Source organism: Staurois parvus, unplaced genomic scaffold (assembly GCF_062004578.1).
Source record: "Staurois parvus isolate SC_StPar_1 unplaced genomic scaffold, SC_StPar_1.0 ptg000302l, whole genome shotgun sequence".
Lineage (NCBI taxonomy): Eukaryota > Metazoa > Chordata > Amphibia > Anura > Ranidae > Staurois > Staurois parvus.
This window is the reverse complement of record NW_028318098.1, coordinates 1,235,432-1,259,786: the sequence shown is the minus strand read 5'-3', so window position 1 is coordinate 1,259,786 and position 24,355 is coordinate 1,235,432. Positions and strand designations below refer to the sequence as shown.

The window sequence follows — 24,355 nt, the reverse complement described above, 5'->3', positions numbered from 1 at the left end:
CAAAGAATCCAACTTTATTTTATAGGTGAAAAGGTGATGATGTCTCAAGCCCCTTGGGAGAGAAGCAAGCACACTGCATCCCCAGTGAATAGAAGTCTAAAATGGCTGACGAGCTTCCTAAACCAAGAGTCACTTCCTGTCTGAGAGCTTACATATCCAGAGGAGAACTGCCATACATGTCTGCCACTAGATGGCCGTGGTACACTACATGTCCATATAAGTAACTTTAATTCAATTAGCCTGTGAAGGCAACACAACAGGCAACACAGGTTCAGAAGATCTCAGCAATGTTAGTGGCACATTGGAATAGTTCTGGCACTAATGTTGTCACTCTAATAGGGCTTACATTACCAGAGCAGAACTGTGTTCCTCTCACCCTCCATTTCCTCTGCACAGAGGTCAGCAGCACAGCACCATCTGCAGAATGGAGGGTAAACTGCACCTGCCTACCAGTAGAAAGAAAAAATGTCAGATGTTAAAGGTTAATGAGTTTTAAAAATACAATGTAAAAGGGACTTTCACCGACACATACAGTATAATCAAAAGGTACAAGAGGAGAGAGTATGCATATCTTAAAAAGAAATGTTATACTTTATTTACACCATCTAAAACCAAGCAAAACATAATGTGATGAAATGTTAAGTTACAACTGGATAAAAATAGAATTATGAATGGTTATACAGTGAATGTTTCTTTGGTAATTCCAGTTTGTAAAGTCTGTGGATGTATAATCAGGTTTCAAGCCAAGACTTGGGATTTTAGATGGTCAACGTCTGTGGTCAATGGAGAGGGGGCATTGGTGCTCTGTCGGGGGGAAGGGAACACCCAGTCCTCAGTTTGGGGAGAGAAGGGCACAAATCACACCGCTTCTCGCGCATGCGAACTGGGCACCCGGCTGTCATGCCCAGTTAAGGGAGGGCACTGGTGTTCTGTGGAGGGAGAGAAGTAACACTGGTATGCTGTGGAAGGAGAAGGGGGGCCTGTGACAAAGGAAAGGAAGGACAGAACACACAGAGTGGATGGCAGACGCACAAAGCTTTATTGAGACAAACAGACGGCAGTCCTTCAATATGAGGGGGGTGGCAGAGAGGGTGGATTTGCCACTAAAGGGTAATGAGGGGGCCCCACCCACTTATAGTCTACTAGGAGAGCCAAGGGGGTGTCCCTGTAACAGGGGTAGTCCGACACAGGAGGGGGTGCGAGGAGTCACCACCGCAACAGTTCAGGTAACACAGTGGGGAAGCAGATACTCACGGATCCAACAGGGTGCCTGGTCTCCCAGGGGTAGAAGCAGAACGCAGGTACCTGTGGAGTCCGGATCAGACCTCTGGCTCTGGCAGGCAGGCTGCTGTAGTCTCTCCCCCTTCTGTGGGGCCTCTCACAATCGCAGGAAGGCTTTCTCTGGTTGTCTCTTCCTTCCTGTGAGGTCTCTGTGAGGCCTGGGTTAGGCTTGCAGAGTCTAGTCACAAAGGTCTCGCCGGAGCTTGAGATCCTTTGATGACTTCACAACGGAATGAAAACGGAGCACCTAGCATCAGCCTCTTAAACTGCTGCAGGACGTTCCCCAGTTGCCTTCGCAACCGGGAGGGGGGAAGGGAATACTAGACCCCAGGGAGAATCAGGCTGGTGACAGGGACATCCTGGGGTGCAGGGATGATGTCTGCATAGATGAAAGGCAAGTTGGGAGGTGTGTGGAGAGCTCCCAGCCAGCTGGCCGGCAGGGAGGGGGGCCCAGAGTAATTTAATTAGGCCATTGAATTAGGCCATTTGGCCTAGTGACACAGTGGACAATTGGAACAATACAGAGCAGGACTCTGAGGGCATGTGATACAAGGCATTAATAAGGGGATTAATAATTGGCAGGCTCCCATACCGTGACTGGCCATTGGTATATTATAGAGGGAGAGGGGGTACTGATACTCTGTGGAAGGAAAGGAGGAGCACAGGTATGCTTTGGATAGACAGGGGGCACTAATAGTCTGTGGATGGAGAGGGGGCATTGGTTCTCTGTGGAGGTAGAGGGGGCACTGGTACTCTGTAGAGGTGGAGGGGGCACTGGTACTCTGTGGAGGAGGAGGGGGCACTGGTACTCTTTGGAGGGAGAGGGTGCACTGGTACTCTGTGGATGGGGCACTGATACTCTGTGGAGGAGGAGGGGGCACTGTTACTCTTTGGAGGGAGAGGAGGCACTGTTACTCTGTGGAGGTGGAGCGGGCACTGGTAGTCTTTGGAGGGAGAGGGGGTGCTGGTACTCTGTGGAGGTGGAGGGGGCGCTGGTACTTTGTGGAGGTGGAGCAGGCACTGGTACTCTGTGGAGGTGGAGGGGGCACTGGTACTCTGTGGAGGTGGAGGGGGCACTGGTACTCTTTGCAGGGAGAGGGGGCACTGGTACTCTGTAGAGGTGGAGAGGGCACTGGTACTCTGTGGAGGAGGAGGGGGCACTGGTACTCTTTGGAGGGAGAGGGGGCACTGGTACTCTGTGGAGGTGGAGGGGCACTGATAGTCTTTGGAGGGAGAGGGGGTGCAGGTACTCTGTGGAGGTGGAGGGGGTGCTGGTACTTTGTGGAGGTGGAGGGGGCACTGGTACTCTGTAGAGGGAGAGGGGGCACTGGTACTCTGTGGAGGTGGAGTGGGCACTGGCACTCTGTAGAGGTAGAGGGGGCACTGGTACTCTGTGGAGTGAGAGGGGACACTGGTACTCTATAGAGGAAGAGGGGAAACTGATACTATGTGGAGATGGGGGGGCACTGGTACTCTGTGGAGGTGGAGGGGGCACTGGTACTCTGTGGAGGTGGAGGGGGCACTGGTACTCTGTGGAGGTGGAAAGGGCACTGGTACTCTGTGGAGGTGGAGGGGGCACTGGTACTCCGTGGAGGGAGAGGGGACACTGGTACTCTATAGAGGAAGAGGGGGCACTGGTACTCTATGGAGGGAGAGGGGGCACTGGTACTCTATGGAGGGAGAGGGGGTTCTGGTACTCTATGGAGGGAGAGGGGGCACTGGTACTCTGTGGAGGTGGAGGGAGCACTGGTACTCTATAGAGGGAGAGGGGGCACTGGTACTATGTGGAGGTGGAAGGGGCACTGGTACTCTGTGAAGGAGGAGGGGGCACTGGTACTCTTTGGAGGGAGAGTGGGCACTGGTACTCTGTAGAGGTGGAGGGGCACTGATAGTCTTTGGAGGGAGAGGGGGTGCAGGTACTCTGTGGAGGTGGAGGGGGTACTGGTACTTTGTGGAGGTGGAGGGGGCACTGGTACTCTATGGAGGTGGAGGGGGTGCAGGTACTCTGTGGAGGTGGAGGGGGCACTGGTACTCGTTGGAGGGAGAGGGGGCACTGGTACTCTGTGGAGGTGGAGGGGGCACTGGTACTCTATGGAGGTGGAGGGGGTACTGGTACTCTGTGGAGGTGGAGAGGGCACTGGCACTCTGTAGAGGGAGAGTGGGCACTGGCACTCTGTAGAGGGAGAGGAGGCACTGGTACTCTGTGGAGTGAGAGGGGACACTGGTACTCTATAGAGGAAGAGGGGGACTGGTACTATGTGGAGATAGAGGGGGCACTGGTACTCTATGGAGGGAGAGGGGGCACTGGTACTCTGTGGAGGTGGAGGGGGCACTGGTACTCCGTGGCAGTGGAAGGGGCACTGGTACTCTGTGGAGGGAGAGGGAACACTGGTACTCTATAGAGGAAGAGGGGGCACTGGTACTCTATGGAGGGAGAGGGGGCACTGGTACTCTATGGAGGGAGAGGGGGCACTGGTACTCTGTGGAGGTGGAGGGGGCACTGGTACTCTATAGAGGGAAAGGGGGCACTGGTACTATGTGGAGGTGGAAGGGGCACTGGTACTCTGTGGAGGGAGAGGGGGCACTGGTACTCTGTGGTGGTGGAGGGGGCACTGGTACTATGTGGAGGTGGAGGGGGCACTGGTACTCTGTGTACCTGCAGTACCAGGAAAATCTATTTATAAATTTGCCAGGACTTCAAATTTAATACCCCCAGGTTTCACCTCGAACCCATGACAGCAGTGCACCCATACTTCATCCCTATTTACTGATTGTTATTCTTGATTTTTAGAAAAAAACCTAACATGGATAGAAAAAAGTTACCTTTCTTTTTAATTAAAAAAATAACTGAATTGTATGTTCTGATTGGATGATTCTCTGACATTATACTCTGATACTTTTGCAGATGACGGTTCCACGTTTCCCATCTTAGGTAAGGAAATCATCATACAATATTATTTCATGTTTAACAAATTACTGTTTTGACTTCAAATATGTCTACAAGTCTTTTTGTTTCTATCATTCTCCTATTTGCTCTAAAAGCTTTAACTCTTTGCCCTGAGATACGGACACTTTAGCGCTCAAATGACCTCCAGTCTAATACACAATATCATTCCCCTCGTATCACTAGGAGGCCACCTCAACATACCTATAATAGACCTCAATGAAGGGAACAGCATGATTTTAACAGATCAGAATGGAGGGGGCCTCAGGATGAGTCCTATTACCATGCTCCTCCCCCTACCCCCAGGGCTAATAACTAGAGATGAGCGAATCGAACCAGGCGAAGTGGAATTTGTTTCGAATTTCAGGAAAAATTTGATTCGCGTCAAATCCGAATATTAGCCTACTTCGGGTGCGCGAATCGGATTTTTCCCGATCAGCCGGCAAAAGTGTCCCTGCAGAGAGCTCCGCTATTTCTGACAGTTCTCTGACAGTTCCTTCACATGTACAGTGGTTGAAACGTTGTATCTATTTGTTTCCATTTAGGATACAGATGTTTTTATTCGGAAACAGATACAATGTTTCAACCGCTGTAAATGTGAATGTCAGAGAACTGTCAGAAATAGAGGAGCTCTGCAGATACACTTAGCGGAGCTCTGCAGATACACTTTTTGCCGGTTTGGAATTCTTCTTATTTTCATCCTACTTCTTCTTCATCCTCATCCTCAGAAGAAGAGGATGAGGATGAAGAAGAAGAAGTAGGATGAAAATAAGAAGAATTCCAAGCCGGCAAAAAGTGTATCTGCAGAGCTACTCTATTTCTGACAGTTCTCTGACATATAACTGTCAGAAGTAGAGGAGCTCTGCAGATACACTTTTTGCCGGCTTGGAATTCTTCTTATTTTCATCCTACTTCTTCTTCTTCTTCTTCATCCTCATCCTCATCCTCTTCTTCTTCTGAGGATGAAGAAGAAGAAGAAGAAGAAGAAGAAGTAGGATGAAAATAAGAAGAATTCCAAGCCGGCAAAAAGTGTATCTGCAGAGCTCCTCTAAGTGTATCTGCAGAATAGAGGAGCTCTGCAGATACACTTTTTGCCGGCTTGGAATTCTTCTTATTTTCATCCTACTTCTTCTTCTTCCTCTTCATCCTCATCCTCATCCTCTTCTTCTTCTTCTGAGGATGAGGATGAAGAAGAAGAAGAAGAAGAAGAAGTAGGATGAAAATAAGAAGAATTCCAAGCCGGCAAAAAGTGTATCTGCAGAGCTCCTCTAAGTGTATCTGCAGAATAGAGGAGCTCTGCAGATACACTTTTTGCCGGCTTGGAATTCTTCTTATTTTCATCCTACTTCTTCTTCTTCTTCTTCCTCTTCATCCTCATCCTCTTCTTCTTCTTCTGAGGATGAGGATGAGGATGAAGAAGAAGAAGAAGAAGAAGAAGAAGAAGAAGAAGTAGGATGAAAATAAGAAGAATTCCAAGCCGGCACAAAGTGTATCTGCAGAGCTCCTCTAAGTGTATCTGCAGAATAGAGGAGCTCTGCAGATACACTTTTTGCCGGCTTGGAATTCTTCTTATTTTCATCCTACTTCTTCTTCTTCTTCTTCCTCTTCATCCTCATCCTCTTCTTCTTCTTCTGAGGATGAGGATGAAGAAGAAGAAGAAGTAGGATGAAAATAAGAAGAATTCCAAGCCGGCAAAAAGTGTATCTGCAGAGCTCCTCTATTCTGCAGATACACTTAGAGGAGCTCTGCAGATACACTTTTTGCCGGCTTGGAATTCTTCTTATTTTCATCCTACTTCTTCTTCTTCTTCTTCTTCTTCTTCATCCTCATCCTCATCCTCTTCTTCTTCTTCTGAGGATGAGGATGAGGATGAAGAAGAAGAAGAAGAAGAAGAAGAAGAAGTAGGATGAAAATAAGAAGAATTCCAAGCCGGCAAAAAGTGTATCTGCAGAGCTCCGCTAAGTGTATCTGCAGAGCTCCGCTATTTCTGACAGTTCTCTGACATTCACTCCATACAGCGGTTGAAACATTGTATCTATTTGTTTCCATTTAGGATACAGATGTTTTTATTCGGAAACAGATACAATGTTTCAACCGCTGTAAATGTGAATGTCAGAGAACTGTCAGAAATAGAGGAGCTCTGCAGATACACTTAGCGGAGCTCTGCAGATACACTTTTTGCCGGTTTGGAATTCTTCTTATTTTCATCCTACTTCTTCTTCATCCTCATCCTCAGAAGAAGAGGATGAGGATGAGGATGAAGAAGAAGAAGTAGGATGAAAATAAGAAGAATTCCAAGCCGGCAAAAAGTGTATCTGCAGAGCTACTCTATTTCTGACAGTTCTCTGACATATAACTGTCAGAAGTAGAGGAGCTCTGCAGATACACTTTTTGCCGGCTTGGAATTCTTCTTATTTTCATCCTACTTCTTCTTCTTCTTCTTCATCCTCATCCTCATCCTCTTCTTCTCTCTGAGGATGAAGAAGAAGAAGAAGAAGAAGAAGAAGTAGGATGAAAATAAGAATAATTCCAAGCCGGCAAAAAGTGTATCTGCAGAGCTCCTCTAAGTGTATCTGCAGAATAGAGGAGCTCTGCAGATACACTTTTTGCCGGCTTGGAATTCTTCTTATTTTCATCCTACTTCTTCTTCTTCTTCTTCTTCCTCTTCATCCTCATCCTCATCCTCTTCTTCTTCTTCTGAGGATGAGGATGAAGAAGAAGAAGAAGAAGAAGTAGGATGAAAATAAGAAGAATTCCAAGCCGGCAAAAAGTGTATCTGCAGAGCTCCTCTAAGTGTATCTGCAGAATAGAGGAGCTCTGCAGATACACTTTTTGCCGGCTTGGAATTCTTCTTATTTTCATCCTACTTCTTCTTCTTCTTCTTCCTCTTCATCCTCATCCTCTTCTTCTTCTTCTGAGGATGAGGATGAGGATGAAGAAGAAGAAGAAGAAGAAGAAGAAGTAGGATGAAAATAAGAAGAATTCCAAGCCGGCACAAAGTGTATCTGCAGAGCTCCTCTAAGTGTATCTGCAGAATAGAGGAGCTCTGCAGATACACTTTTTGCCGGCTTGGAATTCTTCTTATTTTCATCCTACTTCTTCTTCTTCTTCTTCCTCTTCATCCTCATCCTCTTCTTCTTCTTCTGAGGATGAGGATGAAGAAGAAGAAGAAGTAGGATGAAAATAAGAAGAATTCCAAGCCGGCAAAAAGTGTATCTGCAGAGCTCCTCTATTCTGCAGATACACTTAGAGGAGCTCTGCAGATACACTTTTTGCCGGCTTGGAATTCTTCTTATTTTCATCCTACTTCTTCTTCTTCTTCTTCTTCTTCATCCTCATCCTCATCCTCTTCTTCTTCTTCTTCTTCTTCTGAGGATGAGGATGAAGAAGAAGAAGAAGAAGAAGAAGAAGAAGAAGAAGAAGTAGGATGAAAATAAGAAGAATTCCAAGCCGGCAAAAAGTGTATCTGCAGAGCTCCGCTAAGTGTATCTGCAGAGCTCCGCTATTTCTGACAGTTCTCTGACATTCACTCCATACAGCGGTTGAAACATTGTATCTATTTGTTTCCATTTATGGAAACAAATAGATACAATGTTTCAACCGCTGTATGGAGTGAATGTCAGAGAACTGTCAGAAATAGCGGAGCTCTGCAGATACACTTAGCGGAGCTCTGCAGATACACTTTTTGCCGGCTTGGAATTCTTCTTATTTTCATCCTACTTCTTCTTCTTCTTCTTCTTCATCCTCATCCTCATCCTCAGAAGAAGAAGAGGATGAGGATGAGGATGAAGAAGAAGAAGAAGTAGGATGAAAATAAGAAGAATTCCAAGCCGGCAAAAAGTGTATCTGCAGAGCTCCGCTAAGAAATAGCGGAGCTCTGCAGATACACTTTTTGCCGGCTTGGAATTCTCCTTCTTCTCATCCTTCTTCTTCTTCTCATCCTTCTTCTTCTTCTCATCCTTCTCCTTCTTCTCATCCTTCTCCTTCTTCTCATCCTTCTTCTTCTTCTCATCCTTCTTCTTCTTCTCATCCTTCTCCTTCTTCTCATCCTTCTTCTTCTTCTCATCCTTCTTCTTCTTCTCATCCTTCTTCTTCTTCTCATCCTTCTCCTTCTTCTCATCCTTCTTCTTCTTCTCATCCTTCTTCTTCTCATCCTTCTCCTTCTTCTCATCCTTCTTCTCATCCTTCTCCTTCTTCTCATCCTTCTCCTTCTTCTCATCCTTCTCCTTCTTCTCATCCTTCTCCTTCTTCTCATCCTTCTCCTTCTCCTTCTTCTCATCCTTCTCCTTCTTCTCATCCTTCTCCTTCTCCTTCTTCTCATCCTTCTCCTTCTCCTTCTTCTCATCCTTCTCCTTCTCCTTCTTCTCATCCTTCTCCTTCTTCTCATCCTTCTCCTTCTCCTTCTTCTCATCCTTCTCCTTCTTCTAATCCTTTTCCTTCTCCTTCTTCTCATCCTTCTCCTTCTCCTTCTTCTCATCCTTCTCCTTCTCCTTCTTCTCATCCTTCTCCTTCTTCTCATCCTTCTCCTTCTCCTTCTTCTCATCCTTCTCCTTCTCCTTCTTCTCATCCTTCTCCATCTTCTCATCCTTCTCCTTCTCCTTCTTCTCATCCTTCTCCTTCTTCTCATCCTTCTCCTTCTTTTCATCCTTCTCCTTCTTCTCATCCTTCTTCTCATCCTTCTCCTTCTTCTCATCCTTCTTCTCATCCTTCTCCTTCTTCTCATCCTTCTCCTTCTTCTCATCCTTCTTCTTCTTCTTCTCATCCTTCTTCTTCTCATCCTTCTCCTTCTTCTCATCCTTCTTCTCATCCTTCTCCTTCTTCTCATCCTTCTTCTCATCCTTCTCCTTCTTCACATCCTTCTTCTCATCCTTCTTCTCATCCTTCTCCTTCTTCTCATCCTTCTCCTTCTTCTCATCCTTCTCCTTCTTCTCATCCTTCTCCTTCTTCTCATCCTTCTCCTTCTCCTTCTTCTCATCCTTCTCCTTCTCCTTCTTCTCATCCTTCTCCTTCTCCTTCTTCTCATCCTTCTCCATCTTCTCATCCTTCTCCTTCTCCTTCTTCTCATCCTTCTCCTTCTTCTCATCCTTCTCCTTCTTTTCATCCTTCTCCTTCTTCTCATCCTTCTTCTCATCCTTCTCCTTCTTCTCATCCTTCTTCTCATCCTTCTCCTTCTTCTCATCCTTCTCCTTCTTCTCATCCTTCTCCTTCTCCTTCTTCTCATCCTTCTCCTTCTTCTCATCCTTCTCCTTCTCCTTCTTCTCATCCTTCTCCATCTTCTCATCCTTCTCCTTCTTCTCATCCTTCTCCTTCTTCTCATCCTTCTCCTTCTTTTCATCCTTCTCCTTCTTCTCATCCTTCTTCTCATCCTTCTCCTTCTTCTCATCCTTCTTCTCATCCTTCTCCTTCTTCTCATCCTTCTCCTTCTTCTCATCCTTCTTCTTCTTCTCATCCTTCTTCTTCTCATCCTTCTCCTTCTTCTCATCCTTCTTCTCATCCTTCTCCTTCTTCTCATCCTTCTTCTCATCCTTCTCCTTCTTCTCATCCTTCTTCTCATCCTTCTTCTCATCCTTCTCCTTCTTCTCATCCTTCTCCTTCTTCTCATCCTTCTCCTTCTTCTCATCCTTCTCCTTCTTCTCATCCTTCTCCTTCTTCTCATCCTTCTCCTTCTCCTTCTTCTCATCCTTCTTCTTCTCCTTCTTCTCATCCTTCTCCTTCTTCTCATCCTTCTCCTTCTTCTCATCCTTCTCCTTCTTCTCATCCTTCTCCTTCTCCTTCTTCTCATCCTTCTCCTTCTCCTTCTTCTCATCCTTCTCCTTCTCCATCTTCTCATCCTTCTCCTTCTCCTTCTTCTCATCCTTCTCCTTCTCCTTCTTCTCATCCTTCTCCTTCTTCTCATCCTTCTCCTTCTTCTCATCCTTCTCCTTCTTCTCATCCTTCTCCTTCTTCTCATCCTTCTCCTTCTCCTTCTTCTCATCCTTCTCCTTCTCCTTCTTCTCATCCTTCTCCTTCTCCTTCTTCTCATCCTTCTCCTTCTCCTTCTTCTCATCCTTCTCCTTCTTCTCATCCTTCTCCTTCTTCTCATCCTTCTCCTTCTCCTTCTTCTCATCCTTCTCTTTCTCCTTCTTCTCATCCTTCTCCTTCTCCTTCTTCTCATCCTTCTCCTTCTCCTTCTTCTCATCCTTCTCCTTCTTCTCACCCTTCTCCTTCTTCTCATCCTTCTCCTTCTCCTTCTTCTCATCCTTCTCCTTCTCCTTCTTCTCATCCTTCTCCTTCTCCATCTTCTCATCCTTCTCCTTCTTCTCATCCTTCTCCTTCTCCTTCTCCTTCTTCTCATCCTTCTCCTTCTTCTCATCCTTCTCCTTCTTCTCATCCTTCTCCTTCTCCTTCTTCTCATCCTTCTCCTTCTTCTCATCCTTCTCCTTCTCCTTCTTCTCATCCTTCTCCTTCTCCTTTCTCATCTCCAAGGGCATTTAAATTAAAGGTACAGTGTTCTGCACTAATTTAAAGGCTCTCTGAAGCCTAGAAACCCTTTTTATAAGTTAACTTCGTAGCGAATAAATTCGCATCGAATCAAATTTCTTCCTCAAATTCGGCGAATCAGCCGAATCAAATTTTTGAATAATTCGCTCATCTCTACTAATAACACCCAGAATCATTATCAACATAACGGTATGCACATTCAGAACCATTTTTTAGGGAAGGGAAGGATAAGAAAAAGGAGCGACACTATAGAGGCAAGAGAGGAGGAAGGAGAATCAATGGACACCATGAAAAAGAGGAAATTTTAGTTGGTAAGGGGATCTTTAACCTGAGCAATATTGACCTCACTCATAATTAACTTAAACTATTAGATAAAGGCCTTAAATACGCTCCTAAAAAACAGCTTAACAAATTTCAGGCCTACATGGACATCCAGAAATTCGCTAGGAAGTTATCTATTAAAATATATTTTACAAGTAATCCTATCATACGGGAAAATACCTCTAATTATATCCATTTGAATTTACGGAAAGCCTCCACGTTCAACCCTCCACCACAAGCACACTCTTATGTAGGTATATTTAAAGAGATGGCCTTGAGAGATTTGAATAATGTACATGTTAAAAGTATTCATTCCAACTCCTCCACTAATAATGCCATTAGAACTATTTTGGAAAAGAAAGATTTGGTCATTAGACCGGCAGACAAGGGTGGAGGGGTAGTCATACTTAATAAGACTGACTATATGAAGGAGGTGTATAATATCCTCAGTGACACCACCACCTATTCCCCATTATCCAATGATCTCTTACCAGGATTTAAATGCTTCCTGAAGGCCATCATTAAGGTTGGTTATGATAAGATCATTGATAGGAATGAGAAGGAATTCCTCTGTCCCACAGCACCTAGACTGCCTGTTTTGTATATATTACCAAAAATACATAAAGACCCAATTAAACCCCCTGGAAGACCCATTGTAAGTAGGATAGGCTCCTCATGCTCTAAAATTGGTGAATACATCAACTATGTTTTACAGTCCCTGGTAACACAAACTCCATCTTACCTAAGGGATACTAAACAGGTTCTTAATGTAATAAAAGATGTTGTTTTATCACCAACTACATTCCTCCTTACAGCCGATGTGGCATCTTTGTACAGTAATATCGACCACACTGAAGGCATGCGGGCAGCAGAGTTTTATCTTACCCATGATGACTCGTTAGCATCATTGCAAAAAAGCTTTATCCTAGACCTATTAAGTTACGCTATGAGTAAAAATTACTTCTGGTTTGATGATACGTATTATTTGCAGACCAGAGGCGTAGCAATGGGGCCAAGTTTGCCCCAAGTCTCGCAAATCTTTTTATGTCATGTTGGAAAGAAGAAATCATCTACACCAGTGATCGGCCTGAATTAATTCTATATAAACGGTATATAAATGATTGCTTCCTTTTTTGGAATGGTGAGGAGCAATCCCTGATCAATTTTTTCAGTACATTAACCACTTGAGCTCCTGAGGATTTACCCCCCTTAATGACCAGGCCTCTTTTTGCTACTCAGCGCTGCACTAATTCAACTGATAATTGCGCAGTCATGCAATGCTGCACCCAAACAAAATGTATGTCCTTTTATTCACACAAATAGAGCTTTCTTTCGGTGGTATTTGATCACCTGTGCACTTTTTATAAACAAGAAAACACCAAAAATTTTGTAGAAAAACAATATTTTTACTTTCAGCTATAAAAAATATATAGTAAACTCAAAGTTAGTTATAAATTTAGGCCAAAATGTATTCTGCTACATGTTTTTGGTAAAAAAAAATCCCAATAAGTGTATATTGATTGCTTTGTGTGAAAGTTATAGCGTCTACAAACTATGGTATAGATACTGCAATTTACGTCATTTTTTGCTATACTGTGCTGCGCTAGTTTAACGGACAATTGCACAGTCATGCAATATGGTACATAAATGAAATTTTTGTCCTTTTTTAACACAAATAGAGCTTTCTTTTGGTGGTATTTGATCACCTGTGCACTTTTTATTTTTGGTGCTATAACCAGAAAAAGTTTTGAAGAAAAAAAAGTTTGAAAAAAAACAATATTTTCTCATTTTGGTCATAAAGAATATCCAAAAAAACTAAAATTTTGTCATAAATTTAGGCCAAAATGTATTCTGCTACATGTTTTTGATTAAAAAATTCCCAATAAGTGCATATTGATTGCTTTGTGTGAAGAGTTTTGGAAGTTAAGATCTGTTATCAGTGAAGTAAGAGAAGGGGATTTAGTAGTGTTCCATAATTTAGCTATGTTTATTTTAGCTGCCGATAATGTGTGGATAATAACGGTACGGGAGTCTCGAGGGAAATCGTTGATTCCAATATAGAGGAGTGCTAGAGCAGCGTTTGGGGTTATTGGAGTTTTAGATAATGTTGAGAGCATTTGAAAGATGCTATTCCAGAAGGATTTGAGTGATTTGCATGTCCATAGTGTATGGAGCGTTGATCCTATTTCTCCGCATTGTCTCCAACAGGAGGAGGAGTGTTGTGGATAATATAGTGAAAGTTTAACGGGTGCTAAGTACCATTGATGTAGTATTTTTAGGTAGGATTCCCAATGAGAACTACATTGTGAGGCTCTATAGGTGATGGTGAAGGTTTTTTCCCACAAGTGTGGAGGTATTGGCTGTAGGAGCGTTTTTTCACAGTTAATTAACCATTAGCCGCCAATGGCCGTTTGGCGGCTTCAGATGTGCCTCTTCATTCCGGGTGCACGCCATTTGGCGTGCTCCCGCACATGCGCCGTTTGCGGTAATGCAGAGCGGCGCAGCAGCGGGATCTGTCATGGGCCGTGCACCTCGGACACGGCCGATGACAGATCCGAGTACCGGCTCCCGTTGCTGGTACCATGTGACCTGCTGTGACCAATCACAGCAGGTCACATGACAGTTGTATACAATGGATGGCTTCATTCATGATGCCATCCATTGTATACTAGTGCCTAGCTGTGAATGGTCACAGCTAATCACATGCACATGTCATGTGATTAGCTGTGACCAAATCACAGCTAAGCACAAAAAAAAAAAAGAAAAAAAAAGCTGAATGAATCGATTTCATTCAGGTAAATGCTTGCTTATAGCAAAGTAATTCTTTGCTATAAGCAAATTGTGTAAAAAAAAAAAAAAAAATACTGATCACTTCCCCAAAGTAGTACAATGCTACTATGGTAACATTGTACTACTTTGGTCATAGTAAAATATAAAAAAAAAATCTTAAAAGAAATAAAAAAAATGTAATAAAAAATTAAATATAATAAAAAAATTTAAAAAAATTAAAAAAAATATATATATTTTTTTTCCATACTGTCACCAGTCAGTGTCCCTGTAAACCGCCATGCCAGTTATATGATGACGCTGTACTGCACTGGTGACAGTATGTAAAAAAAAAATAGTGAAATTTTTTTTTAATTTTTTCATTTTCCGAAAATTTATGACATAAAAATACAACTTGAAAAAACTCGCCATGCCTCTTATGAAGTACGTCGGACTGTCTACTCTGCAAAAAGGGGTCATTTGGGGGATATCTGTACTGTTCTGACATTCTTGGACCTCAAGATATTAGATTGGCTGTCAGTACTTCAGGATTGATCAATATTCAGATCTATACCATAGTTTGTGAACTCTATAACTTTCGTACAAACTAAAAAATACATCCTAATTTGGGTTATTTTCACCAAAGACATGTAGCAGAATACATCTCGGCCTAAATTTATGAAGAAAAATTATTTATTTGTAAACTTTTATAACAGAAACAAAGAAAAATGTGGTTTTTTTTTCAAAATTTTTGGTCTTTTTTTGTTAATTTAGCAAAAAATAAAAACCCCAGTGGTGATTAAATACCACCAAAAGAAAGCTCTAGTTGTGTGAAGAAAATGATAAAATTTTAGTTTGGGTACAGTGTTGTATGACCGCGCAATTGTCATTCAAAGTGTAAGAGCGCTGAAACCTGAAAAATGGCCTGGGCAGGAAGGTGTAAAATTGCACGGTATTGAAATGGTTAAAGAGGAAGATTGTAGGGTGAATAGTGAGTCTACTATTAGTGTGTAAAAGGTAGAGATACATTTACCTGGATATTTTGTTTTGTGAAAAATTGGTATGCGGTGGTAGGAACTTTCATAAACTGAGGAATATTTATTGTTCGTAAGCAGTGAGCTATTCTCAGATAGGTGAAGTATTCGGTTGCGGGTAGATTAAATTTATCGTGGATAGTCTGGAATGATTCCAAATTGTGTTTTGTGTAGAGATCTTTTATGTCGGTTAGGCCGGATTTTTCCCATTGTAATAGAGTTAGGGATGGAGTGATGAGGTGTAGTATATTGATTGAGGTGAGTATGTGTTTGGTATTTTCAAATGTAGTAGTTGTAAGGTTGTACCAGGCTTGGAGAGAGGCTTGGATACAAGGGTGTTTAAGTAGGTATTTGGTTTTGGGTATTTGCGGTGTGAAGAGTATGTTTTGAGGTAAAATTGGGAGCAATGGGAGTGTTTCCATGGTAGACCATAATTTTTCTTTTGTTGGGTGCCACCAAAAGTATATTTGGTCAAGAAGAGTCGCATTGTAGTACGATTTTAAGTGTGGAAGGCCTGCTCCTCCTCTGGATGTTGGACGTAATAGTAGATTTGTAGTACACCTGGGTTTTTTAGAATTCCAGAGGAATTTAGAGAAGACTGTTTGTAGTTTGGAGAAGAAGTTATTGGGAATGGAAATAGGGAGAGTGCGGAAACGTATAAAATTTTTGGTAATATTAACATTTTCAGAGACGCTACTCATCCCAGTTTGGAGAGTGTTGATGTACGGAGTGCTGAGATTTTTCGTGGAATAGATTCAAGTAGTAATTTATGATTTTCAGGGTATAATTGGTCTATTGTTGCGGTGAGTTTAATTCCTAAATAGGGTATGTTGTATTGTTCCCAGGAGAAGGGTAATTGTTTGGCTAGTGACGTTTGGGTATGGATAGGTGTGTGGAGATTTAGGATGGAGGATTTAGGTTTGTTAAGTTTGTAATAGGAAACTTCTGAATAATTTTGGAGAATTGAACGAATCGTTTGGAGAGATTTATGTGGGTTGGTTATCATTAGTATGATGTCATCTGCGAATAAACTGATTTTGTGTTCTGTGTGGAGGTGGGTAATTCCTGAAAATGATGGGTCTTTTCTTAGTTTTGAAGCTAAGGGTTCAATAAGTAGTGTAAATATTATGGGGGATAAGGGGCAACCTTGTCTGGTGCCGTTTGTGATGTCGAAGGGATCTGATAGTGTTCCATCTGTTAATACTTTGGCAGAGGGATTGGAGTAGAGGCAAAGGATGGCTGATAACAACCAATCCGTGATGCCGAATTTTTGTAGGGTTAAACGCATAAACTGCCAGTGTATTCGTTCAAATGCTTTTTCCGCGTCTAAAGATAGTAGTATGAAGGGCTGTTTGGTGAAGAGATGTGATTCTCCTAGTTGCGTCAGGAGCTTGGTGACTGGGGATGAATCCTACTTGGTCTGGGTGGATTAATGTAGGTAGGTAGGGGAGGAGTCTTTGGGCTATTATTTTAGCATTAATTTATGTCTGTGTTGAGTAGTGATATTGGTCTATAATTCTGGACATTTAGAGGATCTTTGCCAGGTTTTGGGATAGTCGTAATTAGAGATGAGCGAAGTATTCAAAAATTTGATTCGACTGATTCGGTGAATTCGTGAAAAAAATTTGATTTGAGTCGAATATATTCGCTGCGATTTTAACTTATAAAAGGGTGTTTCTAGGCTTCAGAGAGCCTTTATATTAGTGCAGAACACTGTACCTTTAATTTAAATGCCCTTGGAGTCTGCTGGTGAAGAGAAATAATACTGTCAGTCAGTATGACATGCAGATGAATGCCATCGCTCTTAGAATCACTGCACACTTCACTCATTTGGGCAGTCACGGGGCCAAAACCAGAGTGTGGAGCCACAGTGTGGCGGTGGAGGCAGCAGCGATGGGAGGCCATACAGCACCCTATGACAAAATGGAACCCACCAGCAGTGTGAGGAGACCTGAAAGTGGCACATGGCAGAGTGTGGCGATGGAGACAGCAGCAATGGGAGGCCGTACAGGGACCCACGCTGCTGGTGGAGCTGCCACTGCTCCTACCACCCCACCCCTCCCCTGCTGCCATGGCAGCGGAACGCGAGCGCACAGGGCCCACAGTGTCTGAGGATGGACGTTGGCGCAGAAAGGCAGAGACCAACTGACTACATAGGTGGTTTTTATAGTACTTTATTTTGGCCTCCCTCTCAGCAGGTGTGAAAAAGGCCACCATTTTGGAACGGTAGCGAGGGTCCAACAAGGTGGACAGCCAAAAGTTATCCCTCTGTCTGATGGTTATTATTCGGCTGTCGCTACGCAAGCAACCGAGCATGCTATGGGCCATTTGTGCCAATGAATGCGAGGGACTCCCTGCCTCCACCTCCACAGCATACTGCCACGGTGCGTCTGGGTCCTCTGTCTCCTCCTCCTCCTCCTCTACCAGATGCTCCTGCTCCTCCACTCCTGTCTGCTGAGTGGAAAAACCACCCATTTCACTCAATAATTCCTGAGCACCAATGTCCTCCTCTACCTCCTCCTCTTCTTCCTGTCCTGCCCCCACAGGGGTCATGTGGCGTTGAGATCTGTGCGCCACGTCTACCGCACCCTGACCAGCCATTGTTAACAGCATTTATTCCAGGATGTGCAACAGAGGAATGACGTCGTTCATCCCATCGTCCTGCCGACTCACGAATAGCGTGGCCTCCTCAAAGGGCCTGAGCAAGCGGCAGGTGTCACGCATGAGCTGCCAATGGCTGACATCGAAGTTACACAGGGGAGTACCTTTATCCGCTTGTAACATCAGGAAATCGGTGATGGCCTTTCGCTGTTCGTAAAGGCGGTCTAACATATGTAGGGTTGAATTCCACCTTGTTGCAACGTCACAGCATGAGGAGTCGGTACAGGGGCCCATGGCAGATTAGGGGCCTGGCCGCAGCAATGTGAGGCCCGTAATCTGCCAGCACCCTATGACAAAATGGAACCCAGCAGCAGTGTGAGGACACCTGAAAGTGGCACATGGCAGAGTGTGGCGATTGAGACAGCAGCAATGGGAGGCCGTACAGGGACCCATGAGTCACTGTGGACCTGGCAGCAGCGTGAGGAGGCGGTACAGGGGCCCATGGCAGATTAGGGGCCTGGCCGCAGCAATGTGAGGCCCGTAATCTGCCAGCACCTTATGACAAAATGGAACCCAGAAGCAGTGTGAGGAAACCTGAAAGTGGCACAAGGCATGACACACTGTGGACCTGGCAGCAGCATGAGGAGGTGGTACAGGGGCCCATGGCAGATTAGGGGCCTGGCAGCAGCTATGGGAGGCCCGTAATCTGCCAGCACCCTATGACAAAATGGAACACACCAGCAGTGTGAGGAGACCTGAAAGTGGCACATGGCAGAGTGTGGCGATGGAGACAGCAGCAATGGGAGGCCGTACAGGGACCCATGAGACACTGTGGACCTGGCAGCAGCGTGAGGAGGCGGTACAGGGGCCCATGGCAGATTAGGGGCCTGGCAGCAGCTATGGGGGGCCCGTAATCTGCCAGCATCCTATGACAAAATGGAACCCAGCAGGAGTGTGAGGAGACCTGAAAGTGGCACATGGCAGAGTGTGGCGATGGAGACAGCAGCAATGGGAGGCCGTACAGGGACCCATGACACACTGTGGACCTGGCAGCAGCGTGAGGAGGCGGTACAGGGGCCCATGGCAGATTAGGGGCCTGGCCGCAGCAATGTGAGGCCCGTAATCTGCCAGCATCCTATGACAAAATGGAACCAAGCAGCAGTGTGAGGACACCTGAAAGTGGCACATGGCATGACACACTGTGGACCTGGCAGCAGCATGAGGAGGCGGTACAGCGGCCCATGGCAGATTAGGGGCCTGGCCGCAGCAATGTGGGGCCCGTAATCTGCCAGCATCCTATGACAAAATGGAATCCAGCAGGAGAGTGAGGAGACCTGAAAGTGGCACATGGCAGAGTGTGGCGATGGAGACAGCAGCAATGGGAGGCGGTACAGGGACCCATGACACACTGTGGACCTGGCAGCAGCGTGAGGAGGCGGTACAAGGGCCCATGGCACATTAGGGGCCTGGCCGCAGCAATGGGAGACGCCCGTAATCTGCCAGCATCCTATGACAAAATGGAATCCAGCAGGAGTGTGAGGACACCTGAAAGTGGCACATGGCATGACACACTGTGGACCTGGCAGCAGCATGAGGAGGCGGTACTGGGGCCCATGGCACATTAGGGGCCTGGCCGCAGCAATGGGAGACGCCCGTAATCTGCCAGCATCCTATGACAAAATGGAATCCAGCAGGAGTGTGAGGACACCTGAAAGTGGCACATGACATGACACACTGTGGACCTGGCAGCAGCATGAGGAGGCGGTACAGGGGCCCATGGCACATTAGGGGCCTGGCTGCAGCAATGGGAGACGCACGTAATCTGCCAGCATCCTATGACAAATTGGAATCCAGCAGGAGTGTGAGGACACCTGAAAGTGGCACATGGCATGACACACTGTGGACCTGGCAGCAGCATGAGGAGGCGGTACAGGGGCCCATGGCACATTAGGGGCCTGGCCGCAGCAATGGGAGACGCCCGTAATCTGCCAGCATCCTATGACAAAATGGAATCCAGCAGGAGTGTGAGGACACCTGAAAGTGGCACATGGCAGAGTGTGGCGTTGGAGACAGCAGCAATGGGAGGCCGTACAGGGACCCATGACACACTGTGGACCTTGCAGCAGCGTGAGGAGGCGGTACAGGGGCCCATAGCAGATTAGGAGCCTGGCATCAGCTATGGGAGGCCTGTAATCTGCCAGCATCCTATGACAAAATTGAACCCAGCAGGAGGGTGAGGAGACCTGAAAGTGGCACATGGCAGGGTGTGGCAATGGAGACAGCAGCAATGGGAGGCGGTACAGGGACCCATGACACACTGTGGACCTGGCAGCAGCGTGAGGAGGCGGTACAGGGGGCATTGGCAGATTAGGGGCCTGGCCGCAGCAATGTGAGGCCTGTAATCTGCCAGCATCCTATATCAAAATGGAACCCAGCAGGAGTGTGAGGAGACCTGAAAGTGGCACATGACAGAGTGTGGCGTTGGAGACAGCAGCAATGGGAGGCCGTACAGGGACCCATGACACACTGTGGACCTTGCACAAGCGTGAGGAGGCGGTAAAGGGGCCCATGGCAGATTAGGGGCCTGGCCGCAGCTATGGGAGGCCCGTAATCTGCCAGCATCCTATGACAAAATGGAACCCAGCAGGAGTGTGAGGAGACCTGAAAGTGGCACATGGCAGAGTGTGGCGTTGGAGACAGCAGCAATGGGAGGCCGTACAGGGACCCATGACACACTGTGGACCTTGCAGCAGCGTGAGGAGGCGGTACAGGGGCCCATGGCAGATTAGGGGCCTGGCAGCAGCTATGGGAGGCCTGTAATCTGCCAGCACCTTAGACAAAAAGGGACCCAGCAGGAGTGTGAGGAGACCTGAAAGTGGCACATGGCAGAGTGTGGCGTTGGAGACAGCAGCAATGGGAGGCCGTACAGGGACCCATGACACACTGTGGACCTTGCAGCAGCGTGAGGAGGCGGTACAGGGGCCCATGGCAGATTAGGGGCTTGGCAGCAGCTATGGGAGGCCTGTAATCTGCCAGCATCCTATGACAAAATGGAACCCAGCAGGAGTGTGAGGAGACCTGAAAGTGGCACATGGCAGAGTGTGGCGATGGAGACAGCAGCAATGGGAGGCGGTACAGGGACCCATGAGACACTGTGGACCTGGCAGCAGCGTGAGGAGGCGGTACAGGGGCCCATGGCAGATTAGGGGCCTGGCCGCAGCAATGTGAGGCCTGTAATCTGCCAGCATCCTATGACAAAATGGAACCCAGCAGGAGTGTGAGGAGACCTGAAAGTGGCACATGGCAGAGTGTGGCGTTGGAGACAGCAGCAATGGGAGGCCGTACAGGGACCCATGACACACTGTGGACCTTGCAGCAGCGTGAGGAGGCGGTACAGGGGCCCATGGCAGATTAGGGGCTTGGCAGCAGCTATGGGAGGCCTGTAATCTGCCAGCATCCTATGACAAAATGGAACCCAGCAGGAGTGTGAGGAGACCTGAAAGTGGCACATGGCAGAGTGTGGCGATGGAGACAGCAGCAATGGGAGGCGGTACAGGGACCCATGAGACACTGTGGACCTGGCAGCAGCATGAGGAGGCGGTACAGGGGCCCATGGCAGATTAGGGGCCTGGCCGCAGCAATGTGAGGCCCGTAATCTGCCAGCACCCTATGACAAAATGGAACCCAGCAGCAGTGTGAGGACACCTGAAAGTGGCACATGGCAGAGTGTGGCGATTGAGACAGCAGCAATGGGAGGCCGTACAGGGACCCATGAGTCACTGTGGACCTGGCAGCAGCGTGAGGAGGCGGTACAGGGGCCCATGGCAGATTAGGGGCCTGGCCGCAGCAATGTGAGGCCCGTAATCTGCCAGCACCTTATGACAAAATGGAACCCAGAAGCAGTGTGAGGAAACCTGAAAGTGGCACAAGGCATGACACACTGTGGACCTGGCAGCAGCATGAGGAGGTGGTACAGGGGCCCATGGCAGATTAGGGGCCTGGCAGCAGCTATGGGAGGCCCGTAATCTGCCAGCACCCTATGACAAAATGGAACACACCAGCAGTGTGAGGAGACCTGAAAGTGGCACATGGCAGAGTGTGGCGATGGAGACAGCAGCAATGGGAGGCCGTACAGGGACCCATGAGACACTGTGGACCTGGCAGCAGCGTGAGGAGGCGGTACAGGGGCCCATGGCAGATTAGGGGCCTGGCAGCAGCTATGGGAGGCCCGTAATCTGCCAGCATCCTATGACAAAATGGAACCCAGCAGGAGTGTGAGGAGACCTGAAAGTGGCACATGGCAGAGTGTGGCGATGGAGACAGCAGCAATGGGAGGCCGTACAGGGACCCATGACACACTGTGGACCTGGCAGCAGCGTGAGGAGGCGGTACAGGGGCCCATGGCAGATTAGGGGCCTGGCCGCAGCAATGTGAGGCCCGTAATCTGCCAGCATCCTATGACAAAATGGAACCAAGCAGCAGTGTGAGGACACCTGAAAGTGGCACATGGCATGACACACTGTGGACCTGGCAGCAGCATGAGGAGGCGGTACAGCGGCCCATGGCAGATTAGGGGCCTGGCCGCAGCAATGTGGGGCCCGTAATCTGCCAGCATCCTATGACAAAATGGAATCCAGCAGGAGAGTGAGGAGACCTGAAAGTGGCACATGGCAGAGTGTGGCGATGGAGACAGCAGCAATGGGAGGCGGTACAGGGACCCATGACACACTGTGGACCTGGCAGCAGCGTGAGGAGGCGGTACAAGGGCCCATGGCACATTAGGGGCCTGGCCGCAGCAATGGGAGACGCCCGTAATCTGCCAGCATCCTATGACAAAATGGAATCCAGCAGGAGTGTGAGGACACCTGAAAGTGGCACATGGCATGACACACTGTGGACCTGGCAGCAGCATGAGGAGGCGGTACTGGGGCCCATGGCACATTAGGGGCCTGGCCGCAGCAATGGGAGACGCCCGTAATCTGCCAGCATCCTATGACAAAATGGAATCCAGCAGGAGTGTGAGGACACCTGAAAGTGGCACATGACATGACACACTGTGGACCTGGCAGCAGCATGAGGAGGCGGTACAGGGGCCCATGGCACATTAGGGGCCTGGCTGCAGCAATGGGAGACGCACGTAATCTGCCAGCATCCTATGACAAATTGGAATCCAGCAGGAGTGTGAGGACACCTGAAAGTGGCACATGGCATGACACACTGTGGACCTGGCAGCAGCATGAGGAAGCGGTACAGGGGCCCATGGCACATTAGGGGCCTGGCCGCAGCAATGGGAGACGCCCGTAATCTGCCAGCATCCTATGACAAAATGGAATCCAGCAGGAGTGTGAGGACACCTGAAAGTGGCACATGGCAGAGTGTGGCGTTGGAGACAGCAGCAATGGGAGGCCGTACAGGGACCCATGACACACTGTGGACCTTGCAGCAGCGTGAGGAGGCGGTACAGGGGCCCATAGCAGATTAGGAGCCTGGCATCAGCTATGGGAGGCCTGTAATCTGCCAGCATCCTATGACAAAATTGAACCCAGCAGGAGGGTGAGGAGACCTGAAAGTGGCACATGGCAGGGTGTGGCAATGGAGACAGCAGCAATGGGAGGCGGTACAGGGACCCATGACACACTGTGGACCTGGCAGCAGCGTGAGGAGGCGGTACAGGGGGCATTGGCAGATTAGGGGCCTGGCCGCAGCAATGTGAGGCCTGTAATCTGCCAGCATCCTATATCAAAATGGAACCCAGCAGGAGTGTGAGGAGACCTGAAAGTGGCACATGACAGAGTGTGGCGTTGGAGACAGCAGCAATGGGAGGCCGTACAGGGACCCATGACACACTGTGGACCTTGCACAAGCGTGAGGAGGCGGTAAAGGGGCCCATGGCAGATTAGGGGCCTGGCCGCAGCTATGGGAGGCCCGTAATCTGCCAGCATCCTATGACAAAATGGAACCCAGCAGGAGTGTGAGGAGACCTGAAAGTGGCACATGGCAGAGTGTGGCGTTGGAGACAGCAGCAATGGGAGGCCGTACAGGGACCCATGACACACTGTGGACCTTGCAGCAGCGTGAGGAGGCGGTACAGGGGCCCATGGCAGATTAGGGGCCTGGCAGCAGCTATGGGAGGCCTGTAATCTGCCAGCACCTTAGACAAAATGGAACCCAGCAGGAGTGTGAGGAGACCTGAAAGTGGCACATGGCAGAGTGTGGCGTTGGAGACAGCAGCAATGGGAGGCCGTACAGGGACCCATGACACACTGTGGACCTTGCAGCAGCGTGAGGAGGCGGTACAGGGGCCCATGGCAGATTAGGGGCTTGGCAGCAGCTATGGGAGGCCTGTAATCTGCCAGCATCCTATGACAAAATGGAACCCAGCAGGAGTGTGAGGAGACCTGAAAGTGGCACATGGCAGAGTGTGGCGATGGAGACAGCAGCAATGGGAGGCGGTACAGGGACCTATGAGACACTGTGGACCTGGCAGCAGCGTGAGGAGGCGGTACAGGGGCCCATGGCAGATTAGGGGCCTGGCCGCAGCAATGTGAGGCCTGTAATCTGCCAGCATCCTATGACAAAATGGAACCCAGCAGGAGTGTGAGGAGACCTGAAAGTGGCACATGGCAGAGTGTGGCGTTGGAGACAGCAGCAATGGGAGGCCGTACAGGGACCCATGACACACTGTGGACCTTGCAGCAGCGTGAGGAGGCGGTACAGGGGCCCATGGCAGATTAGGGGCTTGGCAGCAGCTATGGGAGGCCTGTAATCTGCCAGCATCCTATGACAAAATGGAACCCAGCAGGAGTGTGAGGAGACCTGAAAGTGGCACATGGCAGAGTGTGGCGATGGAGACAGCAGCAATGGGAGGCGGTACAGGGACCCATGAGACACTGTGGACCTGGCAGCAGCGTGAGGAGGCGGTACAGGG

At 47.8% G+C, this 24,355-nt stretch overlaps 1 pseudogene; it reads left to right on the top strand.

Annotated features, from left to right (window-relative positions):
- LOC149457844 (uncharacterized) overlaps positions 1 to 24,355 on the top strand; it is a 472,748-nt pseudogene that overhangs the window by 236,305 nt on the left and 212,088 nt on the right.